This window comes from Alosa alosa, unplaced genomic scaffold (assembly GCF_017589495.1).
Source record: "Alosa alosa isolate M-15738 ecotype Scorff River unplaced genomic scaffold, AALO_Geno_1.1 AALO_1.0_unplaced_27, whole genome shotgun sequence".
Classification (NCBI taxonomy): Eukaryota; Metazoa; Chordata; class Actinopteri; order Clupeiformes; family Clupeidae; genus Alosa; species Alosa alosa.
Genome location: NW_025962399.1, coordinates 1 through 14,807, shown reverse-complemented (window position 1 = coordinate 14,807; position 14,807 = coordinate 1). Strand labels below are relative to the sequence as shown.

Below are 14,807 nucleotides of genomic sequence, written 5' to 3'. Positions count from 1 at the left end.
TGCCCCTCACTGTGCCTCCAGTTACTATGATTTTTGCTGAAAAGTTGCTGATCACATTTGTTGAGCATTTTCAATCTGTTTATGGTAATTACATTGTGTATAACATACACGGCTGACACATCTTGCCAATGATAAAGGCAGTTTGGTGCTCTGCATAATTTCTCAGCTTTCCCATTTGAGAACTTCCTCTACACAGTTAAAAAATGATTAGGACCCCTACCCAGCCCCTTCAACAGATCATCAGGAGATTGTCCAGAAAAAGCAAGTGTCAGGAGCCGAAAAAAAGGGTTTTCAAGGATGGTTTTACCAGGAACATAAGAATGGGCCTCTTCCATACAATGTGGCCTTAATTTACACAATATAAGCAATATATTAATGGGTGGAACTTTGATTAATTTATCAGGGGAGACAACTACATTCTGTTCAATGGAGACATTCATATAGTTAAAAAATATTTTTAAAAGACAAGGAAGCATCACATTTAGTCTGTCTTAAATTCCAAAACAAATCATCTTTTTTTACCTACCCCATTGATTCATCAAAGTCTTAATATATCCTTTGTGAAACAACCGGGCAGTCATTGACTATTGTCCCTCTTCAGACTGTTACAAAAGTCATTCTTTTACAATATAAGGGGATGGGTTTGTGGCATATCCTTTACTGCATACTGCTTAATTGAGCTTCAATTAGTGTATATAGTTTGTAACACTAGCTATGTTTGTTTGTTTGTTTGTTTGTTTTATACTGTAGATGTATTCAATTGTTGTTTTCACGGAAAAAAAATGAGACAGAGGTTATACCAAAAGTGACTGGCTGAGCATCGATTAAAAATTTCCTTTTGGCCCCCCATATAATACTACTAAATGTAGAAAAGCGGTTGAAAAAATGAAACCCCTGATGAAGAATGGGAAGAATATATAACTGAATGGGTGGCTGAGTATGGTAAGTTATTGAGGAAGTTCCACAATGTAGTGGATAATAATATATTATTAATTATTAATATATATAAATTTCTCTATAATAATATAGAGAAATAACTATTCAAATCTATTGCTCAAAATTAAACATGCTCCTTGTGAGTTATGCCTATAAGCAGTTATTTTCAAATGTTCAGATAATAGGCTTAACAATGTTGTTTGTTTCTATATTTAGATTCCTATGAAAAAGCCCGAAGGAAGCTCGTGAAGTTCTGCAAAGGCAATGGTTTGGAGCCTGCAGGCAGAGGACAGTGTCTTGGGAAAAAGAGTGTATGTTTCCTCTGTTCTCTGTTCTTCTTTTATAGCCTGACTGTGCTTATTTGCTACTAGTGTTCACTGCACCTTTAAAAAATTTATTACACTTAATGTGTCCAACAGACCATCATCGAAATATGTTGGATTTAGGTCTACATCAGCCCCTCCATCTGCAGCCTCAGGAAGACCTCCAGTTCAGGCCTCCAACAAGTAGGCTCCACACAGGTAAACAGCACAGATGAAAACATGACATGTAAAGAAAACATACAGTGGTCAAGACTTTGGAATATCATGTATTGATTCTGTTTCTCACTGTTCTTCTCACTGTTTCTCATATGCAGAGACAATGGAAAGACCAAAAAAGAAATTCTGCAATAATGGAGCCAAAAGCCAGACCTTGCCAGCCATACCACCATTTCCATTTCCACCATCAACACCAGAGACAGTCCCAGATCTAAGACAAGATGGTACATAGAACTATTCCAAATATTTTATAATAGTTTACTTGAACTTTTATTAATTACCTTTTAGTCTATAAAAGGGATTAGAAACTCTTCAACAACTTCTTAACAATTAGCCTTAATATCCAATGTGCTTTGATTTACAACCACAATTTAGATAATAAAAAAAAAAAGAACTTGGGACATCATGTAAAATGCTAAATAAAAACAGAATGTAATAATTTTCAAATTGAGTATGCAAAACAGTAGACACATGTTATATAAAGTTATATAGTTTGTCTGTTTCAGAAAGAGAACTCCGACTCTTTCAGATGCTAGAGGAGATAAAAAAAGGCCAAGTCAGACAAAATTATCTTCTGCTTCAGGCAATTTTGAGAAGAGAGAGTGTCACTGAAGTCAGCAGTTTTCCAGATTTTGAGTTTCGTTACAAAATATTAATGATATAAAAATGGAGGACCGCTTTCTGACAAGGAAACACGGCGCTCTCTGGTAAGTTCTGTTTATGTTGTGTATGTAAACCTATACTCTAGTTATTAGTAGTTCTCATAATCAATAAATACCATAAATAAGCCATTGAATAAATACATGAATAAATAGGAATACATACATAAATACAATAAATAGTTTTTAAATAGTGTTGTTAAAAGGATTGTAATGTGAGTGGTTCATCCGTTTTCTTGGATACCGATAGTTTGATCTTCCTCCTTCGCTCTCATTTCAATTCTTTCAGTAAACTCAACTGTCTGAGTTATCCTAAATACTTCTTGAAATCACCTCTTGAACTCAACTCTACTACAGAATCACTAATGCCTTGTCCTAGTAGTGAAGCTTTGGAGGCACCAATTGTGAGCTTTCTTGCTATGCCACTTTTCTTCTGTTATGGGACTGTATGGTAGCCCATAGCACTGTGTAGTGCTTGTAGTTATGTTCCACCTTTTTGACAAGCTTAATCATGTATGCACAACCATTTCATTTTAGAGGTAAAACATCTCATGAGTTTGGGAGGGACAACAACAAAAGATATAATCTACAGGATCATGCGTGAAACAATCAGCAATGATTTAGAGAAAAAAAGTTTAACTGGATGGGCGGGGGGCAGAAAAGTCCTTTTTCTGTGTTGCACCTGGCAAAAGTCATCATAGGTACTACAGCTCTTTTACAATTTCATTCAATGTTTATTCTACACACATTCTGATTGGTAGCCTGCTGTACACATCCAGTATATTATCTACCCTACACAACAAAACTTCACGTCATGTTCTAAATCAGTGGTTTTTAAACTGATTTTAAGAGTAAAATATTATCCTTCACTCTCCATTCAATTCCCCAAATTCCCCACACAGATGCTAAAAAAACAAAGGGCCACCTTAATGGAGGCAGAAGAAAAGATAAAAACATGGCTAAAATACAGCTGGTGACCGAAATGGAGGAAGAAAAGGAGATCAGAAAAGGGTACAGATTTCAACAACCAATCAAAAAAAATACTGACTTTTTATTTATCATCACAGTTGTGAAATAGTAAGTAGTTAACTTGAATTTCTTTCCTCAATTAGAGAGGCAGACACATTCCCCATAACATCCTCCATCTGACATCAGCAGTGAATCCGAGGAAGTGTCTGAAATATCTGACATTGTAAGTTTTTAGTCATTAGTGCATAGTCCTAAATTGTTTTACCTTTTGTCTCATCTTTTTATCTAATGCTCGAAATGAATAACTATTCACAAGTGTGGAAATAAGTGACCTGAAGGCATTAACATCATTTGTACATAATTAAGAGAATGTTATGAAATAGGCCTCCATAGATTGTACATTGTCACCAGTTAATAAAATGATTGCTTGATTACACTTGGAAGACAACATTATTAATATTACACATTTCGTAATCTCTTGTTAGACAAATTATCTGTATAATCTTCCTAATGCAGTGAAGTCTTATTTGAGCAAGCAAAACAAAATAATTTCTAAAAGTAACTAAAAGTAATTTCTGTTATTTTATAGGAGCAGAACTGATTGATGACCCATCAACCCTTGAGGATCTCATCACATAAATGTTTATTATTAAATCAATATGTATTATTAAATGTATTTATTTTAACCCTTAATCTCGTGTTGGTATTATATCACTATTAAGATTACAAGTTCAGGGCAGATTGGTAAAATCATTGTGATCAAGTAAGTAATTTCTAAATTACTGTAATAACCATAAAGGTGGCCAAAATATCAAGATGAGTGTTCTGCTGAAATAAGCAGTCATCTTAAGGTTAAAACGTTGACATAGTGTTGTTAAGGTGTAATTTTTTTTGGGGTAGGTATGCTATTTAAGTTGGCATATGGTTGAGTTGGGGTTGGCAAAAGGTCGGCAGTCGGTCTATGAAATGGTTGGCCCAACGTTAGAAAGGTAGGTTTCGGGTTGGCATAGTGTTGGTAAGGTGTATTTTGGGTTGGCTGGGCAGGCTTTTTTAAGTTGGCATATGGTTGGGTTAGGGTTGGCCAAAGGTCTGCTGATGGTCTAATTAAATGGTTGGGCCAACGTTGGGCCACGGACAAAATGACGTTGGGGCCACCGCCAGCAGCCAACGTTAATAACACAACCACTGACCTTGGGCCCAACGTTGGCCCAACGCCAGAATGCTACCTGGGTAGGCTATGTTTCCGTTTTTTGCAGTACCATGTCCCTTACATAACATGGCCCAGTGTCCTTATGTAACATGCATGCAGCAAAGCTAGATATGAATGTGATTTCAGCCCGACTTTCAACATTTCTTTCAAGAAGACAGGTAAACCACAAAGACCGTAAAGAGGGATCTGGAATGTTGGTTACCTAGCAACAAACTGGCTGTCTATTGAAAAGGAACTGTTTTTGATCATTAAGAGCGATGTCTAAAATTAACATTTTTAAACAACATTGGGGTGTTTTCAGATTATTTAGTTTGTGGTAGAATTGTTGTATAAAAGCAATATAGCACTTTTTGGATAACCCAAAGTCCTATAGGGGAGTTTTTCATAGGGCATTTGGCTAAAAATGCATGAGCATACCTTGGCAAATAATGGTCTAAAGTACTCATATTGTCATTTTATATTGATCTACTTTTGCACACAGCATGACAAAGGCCTAATGCTAGGACTCAAGTCATATCAAGTCAAGACCTAGAGGGGGCTGAAATGTGGTCAGTTCAAAGATGCTTGTTATCCGGTAGAAAAAAAGAAAAGAATAATCTAGCCTTTGTAACTTTGCATCAGTACATCACACAGTTATTCTAATTGTTTTCCAACAGTGTCTCAGCTTTTTCCAAAGAGAGCAGGCATTTGATTATTGGCTAAAAGTATGTAAGAGCAATGCCAAGTCAAAATGGGGCAAAAAGTATAATTTACAAATTGCTCAGATTTGCAAAAGAAAAAATTTGACACATGGCACTGACAATTCAATAATGGGCCTTTTCACCACCTCTGAGCATCCACTAACTTGGACCTTTTAGGCTTTTTTCTCTCAGGGTGAATAAAGAGGATGCTTAAATGCTTTTTTACCCAACATTTTTGAATACAGATGCAATGATTAATGCATCCATGGCCAGGATGTAATTATATAATATGACATGATTTAAAGTGGCCTATAACTATAGGCTATAGAAATACACTTTAATTTGTTTAGTGCTAATAAAAATTAAGCCTATTTGGAGAGTGAGAATGTGTTTTAGAATGTGACTATGTCAGTCATCGTGTGAACGTAAAGTATATGACTAGGCATATAGGCTACTTGTTCTGAGCAAGTGTTGTCAATGAACAGGCTGTGAAACTGTTGGCTAAGTTACAGTCATGAACAACTGATGCTAATTATCTGGGAAACATTCTATAGCAGCAGTCACGTTGTCATTGTTTGTAGGCAAAACAAGATGTGGATTTGTTGTAACATTCCAAAAGATGACTTACTCTGTGCTGGAAACCATGAACTGATGCTCAAAGAAGCTCAAAGGTGAACGAAACTTGGAAGAAGTAAGTAACAGGTTCCGTTCAATAATTTACGTTCAACAATTCAGGATACGCGTTTTCATTGGTTGTTGAGTTAAATCTTAGAAACCCAGATACAATAGCTATTTTTTGATTGGCTATTGTGTAGCCCTCTGTTATTTTTTGATTGGCTGATAAGTGGAGGCTCAACTTCAGGGGACGACTTGATTCCTACCCGGTTTCATAGTGAGCGGCGCGGCCGGGAACATTTTGGGCGCTGCGGCATATTATTAAATATATAAATCGTTTTTCTGCGTGAGAAATACAATGTTGGCAGAGGCGTGACAAAAAGACTGAAATGGGTGACTGTATCGCGCTCAATGCATGTTTGAGAAACCCTGGAAAGTATAGTGTGAGACTTACTTGCATAGCCTACTGTATCTTATGTCTTATGTCTTATGACAGCCTTTATATAAGGGGAAACCATTTGTGTTTTTATGTCACCAGGATGTCAGTAGAAATAACGTTTCATATTTAAGGTGGGATAGATTGGAATCTTGAAATATAATGATGTGACGGTGGGATTCTATGGCTCACCAATTTACGATGTAGCCTATGAGTGAGACAAATATTTTCTTTATTAGGCTAAATTTGCTTTATTCATTTGAGTATCCTATTGTCATTGAACCATTTGGACCAACAATGTACATGCCGAGACCAACTTTTGATTTTTTTGTAACCATAAATAACCATAAATAACAGCAAAATAATGAACTTGCTGATTTTTTTGACCTTAAGTTCACAGTGACTGAGTTGATATTATAGTTATTAACTTAACTCATTAATCTGCAACAGTCCTGTATCTTTAGAAAAATGTATGTAGCATACTAGCTCAAATTGACATTAACACTCATGATAATAAACTAATTTTCATTAATTGACATTGTCCATGGGCTGAACCAGGTGTCGGGGACCTGATGAGCACACGCTAAAAAAGCATCATTCAGTGCAAAAGATTGCAGCCGTGGACGAAAGGAAAGATGCAGGCAGCCGAGAGTGATTGGTGGAGCCAAAATGACGTTGCTGATGACTTCGCAGATCTTTTAGTTTTGTTAGAGTCCTAGCTGCTGCATTTTGTATCACTGGAAGCTGTTTGCTAGTCTTTTTTAGGAGGCCTGTAGAATGATCCATTGCAGTGAAATCAACCCTGCTGGAGATAAATGCATGAATGAGTTTTCCTAAGTCATGTTTTGACATCCAGCCCTCTGAGTTTGACAATATTTTTGAATTGGTAAAAAGCTGATTTAGTTATAGCTTTCATGTGGCTGTTGAAATTTAGATCACTGTCAATTAATACACCAAGGTTTTTAACGATATCTTTACCTTCAACCCCCCTTTTTTAATAGGGAGAGTGGCAACCCTAAGTCTTTCTCATTTTACCAAATATAATTGCGCTAGTTTTCTTTGTTCAGCTAGAAAATTTTGAGACATCAGGTGTTGATTTGTTCTATGCCTACACTGACACATAGATTCAAAGAGGACCATAGTTGTTTGGTGATAGAGCTAAAATGAAATTTATTGTGTCATCTGCATGGCCTTTATGATATGAAATCATTATTTTTTGATGATTTGTCCAAGTGGGAGCATATAGAGGTTGAATAATAGTGGCCCCAAGATGACCCCTGGGGATCACCACAGGTCAAGGGCGTTGGTGTTGAGGTACAGTTTCGATGGCAACAAAGAAGCTCCTTTCTTGTAGATATGATTTTAGCCAGCTGATAACTATGCCTGTAAATCCAACCCAGTGTTCTAGTCTGTGTAGTAAAATATTGTGATCAACAGTGTCAAATGCTGCACTAAGGTCCAGTAGCACTAGGACTGATGTTTTTTACCTGAATCTGTGTTGAGTATGTATGTCATTGAAACTTTTAATGAGAGCTGTTTCAGTGCTGTGATTTGCCCGAAAACCAGACTGAAAGTAATCAAAATACCCATTTGATGTTAGGGAAGGTGGTTAATTGATTAAAGACTACTTTTTTCAATAATTTTGCCAATAAAAGGTAGATTGGATATGGGCCTGTAATTGTTTAGCATGGAGGCATCAGGTTATTCTTCTTGAGAAGTGGCTTTACAACAGCTATTTTCAGTGACTTAGGAAAAGTGCCAGACAGCAATGATACATTTACAATTTGAAGGACATCCGCCTATATGAGGTGAAAAACAGTTTTGAAGAAATTGGTACGGAGCTCTAAGACACATGTGGAAGGGCTGGAGATTCTGTACCGTTTTTCAAGTGTTTCAGTAGTCCATCAAGCTGAACTCTGACATCAAGTTTAGTTTCCCTCTGTTTGTTGCTGGAAGTTCAGGTTGTTGAATTTGTAATTGAGCAGATATGTTGAGTCTGATTTTTGTCAATTTACCTTTAAAAAAAGATGAAAACTCATTGCATTTATTAGTTGAGAGAAGTTCAGGTGCTAATTGTGAGGGGATTTGTTAACTTATCAACAGTTGAAAATAGAAATCTGAGTGTTATTTGAACTTCTATTGATAATGTTAGAAAAGAAAGACTGTCTTGTTTTTTGCATATTTCAAGAGTTATATAAAGCGGAGCATCTCTTTATGGATTTCATAGTGGATCTGAAGTTTGTATTACGCATTTTTTTTCAGTCTTCCTACACTCTCTTTTTAGAGTTTAACTGCTGGATTTTGCCTCCATGGTGCTTTCTGTTTGTCCTTAACTTTCTTGAATTGTAATGGAGCAATGTCATCCATAATGTTTGCCATTTTGCATTAAAGTGATCCAATAAGTCTTCGAGTCTGACAGTTGACTTGACTTTGAGGTAGTGCCCCGCTCAAAGTACTTGTCTGATCATTATGATTCTCCTTTTACCATCATAGCTGTGTTTGGTGTGTGTGAAGCGCATAGACACATCAAAGAACCATAAAAATGATCGAATAAGGCCGGAGTCTTTAACAGCTGTAGAACATCGAGACCCTTTGTGATAACAAGGTCGAGGGTATGGCGAGGGTGTTGGCCCCTGTACATGCTGTGTTGAGGAGAAAGTATCGATTAGTGCAATGAATTCCTTGTAATTGTTTCAGGATTATCCACATGCAAGATCCCTGATATAATAAGACAGTCCTTACTCTATGCAAACAACTGATAGCAGTTCACCTAGCTCTTCAAGAAAAACTTTAGCTGAATGTTTTGGAGCCTGTGAGGTGTGGTAAATAAAATCTGAGGAAGACTTAATGCATGCACACAGATATTCAAATGAAGTAAAGTCACCGAATGACGACTGATTGCACTGAAAAGCGTCTTGAAAATTGTGGCTATCCCCACATCTTTTATTTGCTCTGGTAGCACTCAAAAACTGAAGTTTGGGGGAGCTGATTCGATGAGTATTAGCAGCACTGTTTGCAGTCTAACCATGTCTCAGTTAAAGTAAAAATCAAGGTTGTGTGTGCAAAATTAGATCATGAATTAAGAATGATTTGTTTAGAAAGAGATCTGATATTTAGGAGTGCTAGTTTTGTTGAAAGTTTAGGAGTGTTGGGAAATATATGATGTCCATGGGGGAAATCTATGAGGTTGAGTGTGTGGCGATGCGGGTAGGAGATTGGATGGTTTACCCTATAAGCTCGATGCATTTGTGTTCTATTTCTTCTCAATGCAGGAATAGAGAATGTCATGGAGCTTACTGGGTCCGGCATGCTTCAAAACTACTGTCAGTACCATTTGCATGCAGGGACTGAGAATATCATGCAATACAGTCATCATGGTGTCCCCTGCTGCTGCATCTGTATTTTCCACTGCACATTCCATGCTATATGCGGCTGAAAATAGACTAAGAGGCACTGCTGCTTAGAAGATCCTTCATGTGAGGGGAGAGGGTGGAGGTGCCCTTCATTTCTTTAGTGCTAATGATCTTGGGCTAGTAAAACTCATGTGGCTACTGGTAGCAGTCTCTCCATTCTTGCAGGAACATCATGTGTGCTTGGGTGGGGATGGTGATGGGTATTCAGGGAATCCTGTGGAGTTTGAGTGGGTGGTGGATGAAGGGGTGGGGGATGGGGATGGGAGATTAGGGGGTTTGGCCTGGGGGTTTGATTGGGTGGGGGCGTGATTGGGTGTGGTGGTGATGGGAAATCAGGGGAGGTTGGGTTGAAAATTGATCAGGATCTCCATCTGCCTGCTGAGGTTCACCAGAGTTTGTTGCAGATGCTCAGCTTTTCAGCATGTATTCCAGTAGTGTATTCCATGTTGTTGTGTCTTTGTGGTGACAAGTCGGCGGAGGTGGGGAGGAATTATTGGCACTGGTGTTACAACATGACCCTTCCTTTCTGATATCCTCTCAGCAGCTTTGATGAGTTACTGTATCTCACATGCTCATCACATCCATTTGTTTGCTGAGATTCCAGAGTTTGACACCAGTGATTGACTTTGAGTCATTTAGCACCATCTCTTATCTTGGCATTGTTGAGCTGGTTATGTTTCTCCAAGGTCTGCATTTCGGTGGAGGCTAGCGGGTGGTTATCAGAGGCCCCACAGCAGGGGGCAGGTTGGGCATATCTGTTTTCAGCCTGTGCAGAGTGTTTTGTTTAGCTGAGTTGTTGATGTCATCCGCTTGTTCCGTCTGTATGGCCACTACGAGCGCTTATCAGAGGCTCAGCTCAAGGTTAGCAGAAAAAATGTTGTTGGGTGCAGGAGAGGTGATATTAGTATTCGAGGTTAAGATCTTGGCCCCAGTCCAACTCAGCTCTGTGCTGTTGGTCTAGTATTCCCTAAATTTAAGGTTAAAATTGTCAATAAATTCATCCCAACTGAAAAGCATGTTTTCTTGAGCCAGGTGTTTAAACCCCCGAATAGTCTGGAAAATACAAGCTTCCCTCTGCTGGGGAGTGGGCCACTGATGAAAATTTGTATTCCAAGCTCATATAGGGCGAGAAAAGTTCCTTGGAAATCTTCTTTGACATACAGCTGTTCTCTGTAGTGTCATTTGCTCCAACATGCACAATGATGCGCTTGATAGTTGCATATTTTGACACCAGTTCTGCCAAGCTTGTTTTTGTGTGTCCAGACACTGAAGCATTTGGGATACAACATACAATCATCCTCCCCATTTATATGTCTCACAGCAAAAGTCGCCTAGAAGCGAGGGGTTGTGGGATGAATAGAGTCAGTGCTGCTTCTTGTCTGGCCCATCTTTCTTTTTGTTGTTGTGGTTGATGGCTGCCTGCTTTGGGTCTGTTCCCTGGGAAATTCCTCTCTAGATCGAGGAGAGCATTCAAATCTGTTCCATAGTGTTAGGGGCTGTGTGGGCTTCCCTTAGGACCACGCAAGCCCTGTAATTGCTGATCTGTCTTATTTCTGATGAGGCCTGAAGTTAACCTCTGAATTTACTGGTGTTGTTACAGTTCTTGTGATACGTTTTTTGTTTTGGTCTGGCACCTTGCCTGTGCCAAGGCTCTGTATCACATTTCCTTTGTGAGTCGTGCATTCATCTGCTCTATTAGCAGTGATAGTAGACTGCTGGGTTACATTCTCTGCATTTCCAGTAGTTGCTGTACTCACTTCATGAGATGCCTGCGTAGTTCATCTGTCGTTGTTGGAAGGGCATGCATCTTTGATTTAAAGTAGAAATCCTCTGTTCTAGCTCAGTACATTTTTCGGCATGATCTCCTGGGTCTCTGGCGGGCGCATTTTGTTTTAATCCAACTTCAAGGTGAATTGCCGTTCAGTTTTTAGCGCTGGACTTGGCTGGCTCATTTAAGTAAAAACTAACCACTAGAGTTTCAGATTTAAATGTTACTGGTTTCACTGTCTTTTGCTAAAACTAGCTTGTAAATGAAATAAAAGAATGAAAAAGAGTGGAAATTGCTAAAAGGATAAGGTGAAGGGCAGTGTGAAATGCGTCCTACAGCTTGAGTAGGGTGGAGTAGTTACACAAAACTATGACAGACAGTTTAATTTCTGAATAAAAATAATTTTGGTGCAGTTTAAAATCTTAAACGTGTAATAACCCACACAAGCGCAAGCATATAACGTGATTGCAGGAGGATTTCCTATTTTGAATTTTGCTTTGGATACAACGAATACTTTTTATTTATTTATTTGGCTGGGTGAGTGTGGTGCACTAGTTCTGAACCCTGCAATCCTCTATCCTGCGTCTCCTGTAATTATGCGAATACCTTGACATCCCTAGTAATATTTCTGCGTGAAATGCAAGGTGTGGCGTGTGAGCGTGTAAACTTGTCAGTGGGTGTGTCTCTCGCCCATTGCGTGAACTTGAGAACCCTACAATAGCACACACAGAACAACAGGCTGAATAGGTGTCTAGGTATGTTAACATAAGTTATTCAACACACTGTTTAGCCAGCTTGATGTTGGTTAGCTTGGTGACGAACAAGGATATTATTAAAATGTCAGTTCCTGGTTGCAGTTTGTTGTGATGATGTGGCCTTTCTGCCAGATGTGGAATATTAACGGATTTACTAGACGTTTGTTTGTACCTCGTTTGAACTGCCGTTGTCTTTTTGTGTAATTTGTTAGCTAGATGTAGCAGAAATGCTGGTAGTTGGCTGTGTTGAACATGGGAAGTGCCGCAGGGAAACTGAATAATAGGCCAAATTAACATAACAAACAGCAGCAAGTCACAAGCCTAGAGTTAACCCTCTTGCGGCTGTAGACGGTAATGTTACCTTGGTTCGTACGAGATTCATGTCAGTCAGCAGGAATTAACATTTAACAACATGTTAAATTATATTTTGATATATAAGTCACACCCTGACTATAACCATAAAAGTGATATAAAGAGTTTCGGCAACACACAGACACTCATGCGAGTTCACTACACTTCTACTGATCAACTCACTATAGTTAGTCAGGTAAACCAAGATGGCTAATACACTGCCGTCCACTAGGATCACACAGGCCTCCCCAACAGGCGCCCGGCGGCACAGGGGGGCGTGAAATGTCCCCGAGTACTGAAGAAGGGCAGCCATCGTCCCCTCACTTTGATAAGGAAAAAAGCTTTATAGATCACGGCTAAATAAATAATAACCTATGGTTTTATGCTACTCCCCATTAACAGCATCACATCATTTTACCACAGCCATCTAAGACTATGTAACCTCGTTGCTGTTGAACCTCGCGGCGATTCAGCCCTGCACGCCGGACTCAGAACCGCGAACAGCAGCACCTGGGATCCAGGGAGGCGGCGGTGCTAACAGATGAGCCAATAGCCCGGGCAACTGACAAGCATGCCAGCAACGCACTCTTGAGGGTTCAGGGAGTGAGGAGTTTGCAATTCCACAAGCACAGCTAAGCTAGCTGGCATCGTTACAACTGCACAATCTCACTATTCACTCTGTTGGATATCTGAAGCCAGTTAGATCTGTAACCATCATAATAATCCAGGCTACTTGCTTAAGTAAATCCTCAAATTATGGCTGGGGTCTTTTTTATTTACTTAGGCTGCACAAAGCACAGCACCTTTATATGGGGTGAGCTGGGATTCGAGGCTGGCTTTTTTTTTTTATTTCTAACCTGCGTTAAGACATTAGTTTAGTTTGGAGGCGGCACACGGTAGGCTATCAAAAAGCATAACATTTTCGGTTTGGTTTAAGTTTATTTACTTTTGGATTGCTAATGTTGGGACTGTTGGGCACTGAAATCTGGGGGTATTTGATGGTTCACTATTACGTTCCATGCAGTTGAGAAAAAAGTGTTGTGATTTCTACGCTGTTTGTTACTTGAACAAGGCAACCATTCATTGAACAGGGCTGTGCCTGTGCTGTAATGGAAACCTTTTGCATAACCAAAGTAGCTAATTTAGTTATTGTTTAATTTTGAGGATGATTTCCTTTTTATTGTGACTATTAAATTTGTAGGCTGGAATGCCTTGAGTCGTGGCAATAATTGTGTTAAATGTAGTATGCTTCAGCCTCTGGCAACTCAAAGGGGCGTCAGCCGAATGAGCTTGAGGCGGTGTTGAGACCCATGGTGTAGGAAAGCGACTTTTCTTTGCCAACAGTATTAATCCTACCAACAATATAATAAAATATTAAGAAGATGTCTTATTTCATTGAGTTCATCGAAACAATGTCTTCTAGTGCTGGTGGACTGGTAGCCACTACTGGTAGGCAATTGATAGGCTACCGTCTTGTATTTGGGGATCGACTTTGTTGTCACGTATAAATCACACGTTTTTATAAAATCCGGCTTTCACTAACATAAAATACAAGTCTTACCCAGGTTTTTTCTAAGACATTTATTTCAAACACTTAATTTCCAAGACACAAATATATATACTTCAGTTTCCTTGGTGCATAAATCCCAGAGAGTAGGCTGAGCTACCACACTCCAGAGTGATGAGCTTCCTGGCATTCTTACATTCAGTATTAGGTCAACAACAACACGTTACATTTATATGGCCGCTTTTTCTCAACACTCAAAGCGTTTCACATGGAAGGGGACCTCACTAACCACCACCAATGTGTAGCACCCACCTGGGTGATGCCCGGCAGCCATTATGCACCAGAGGCGGCTCTCCACCAGCAGGGGTGAGAGGTAGTGAATAGGCCGAATTACAGTAAGGGGATGATTAGGGGGCCAGATTAAGATAAAGGCCAGGTTGGAAATTTAGCCAGGACACGGGGAATCCCTACTCTTTGCGATAAGTGGCATGGGATCTTTAATGACTTCCAGTGAGTCAGGACCTTGGTTTAACATCTCATTGAGGGCGGCATCTCCTACAGGCAGTGTCCCGTCCGCTGCGCTGGGGCGTGGGATTGCTCTTTTTTGGCCATGGGGAAAAGTGCCACCTTCTGACCACACCACCTTAGTTTCAGTAATTCAGCTAAGACAAGGTATCCGTTGGTCTGGCTACTGCTGGGTCCTAAACTAGCTGAAATTTAAGCGGTGTTACGTCTGCTGTCCACAGACCTCAGGAGTTCTTTAAAGCTTGGGGTAAGGAGAATACTTAATGAATACAACAACAACAAAAAAATGCGTCATATCTTTTTTTTTTCAGAGACTAAGCAGTAGTAGGTTGACATACATTTATACATCCCCATTGTAATGCAATAGTCACATTTCCCCAAGAGCAACTTTGTTGCAATTTTCTGTGTGTTGTGGACTGGTAACTTGTTATATAATATTGTTTC

General features: G+C 39.3%; 2 long non-coding RNA genes across 2 annotated transcripts; both read left to right on the top strand.

The window, feature by feature from the left end:
* Window positions 1-1,435: 1,435 nt before the first annotated feature.
* LOC125290228 lies at window positions 1,436-2,022 on the top strand. The gene is made up of 3 exons (XR_007192770.1): window positions 1,436-1,457; window positions 1,574-1,699; window positions 1,982-2,022. It is a non-coding gene; the product is annotated as an uncharacterized LOC125290228 (long non-coding RNA).
* Window positions 2,023-3,126: 1,104 nt separating this feature from the next.
* LOC125290229 lies at window positions 3,127-3,796 on the top strand. The gene is made up of 3 exons (XR_007192771.1): window positions 3,127-3,145; window positions 3,247-3,326; window positions 3,693-3,796. It is a non-coding gene; the product is annotated as an uncharacterized LOC125290229 (long non-coding RNA).
* Window positions 3,797-14,807: the final 11,011 nt, after the last annotated feature.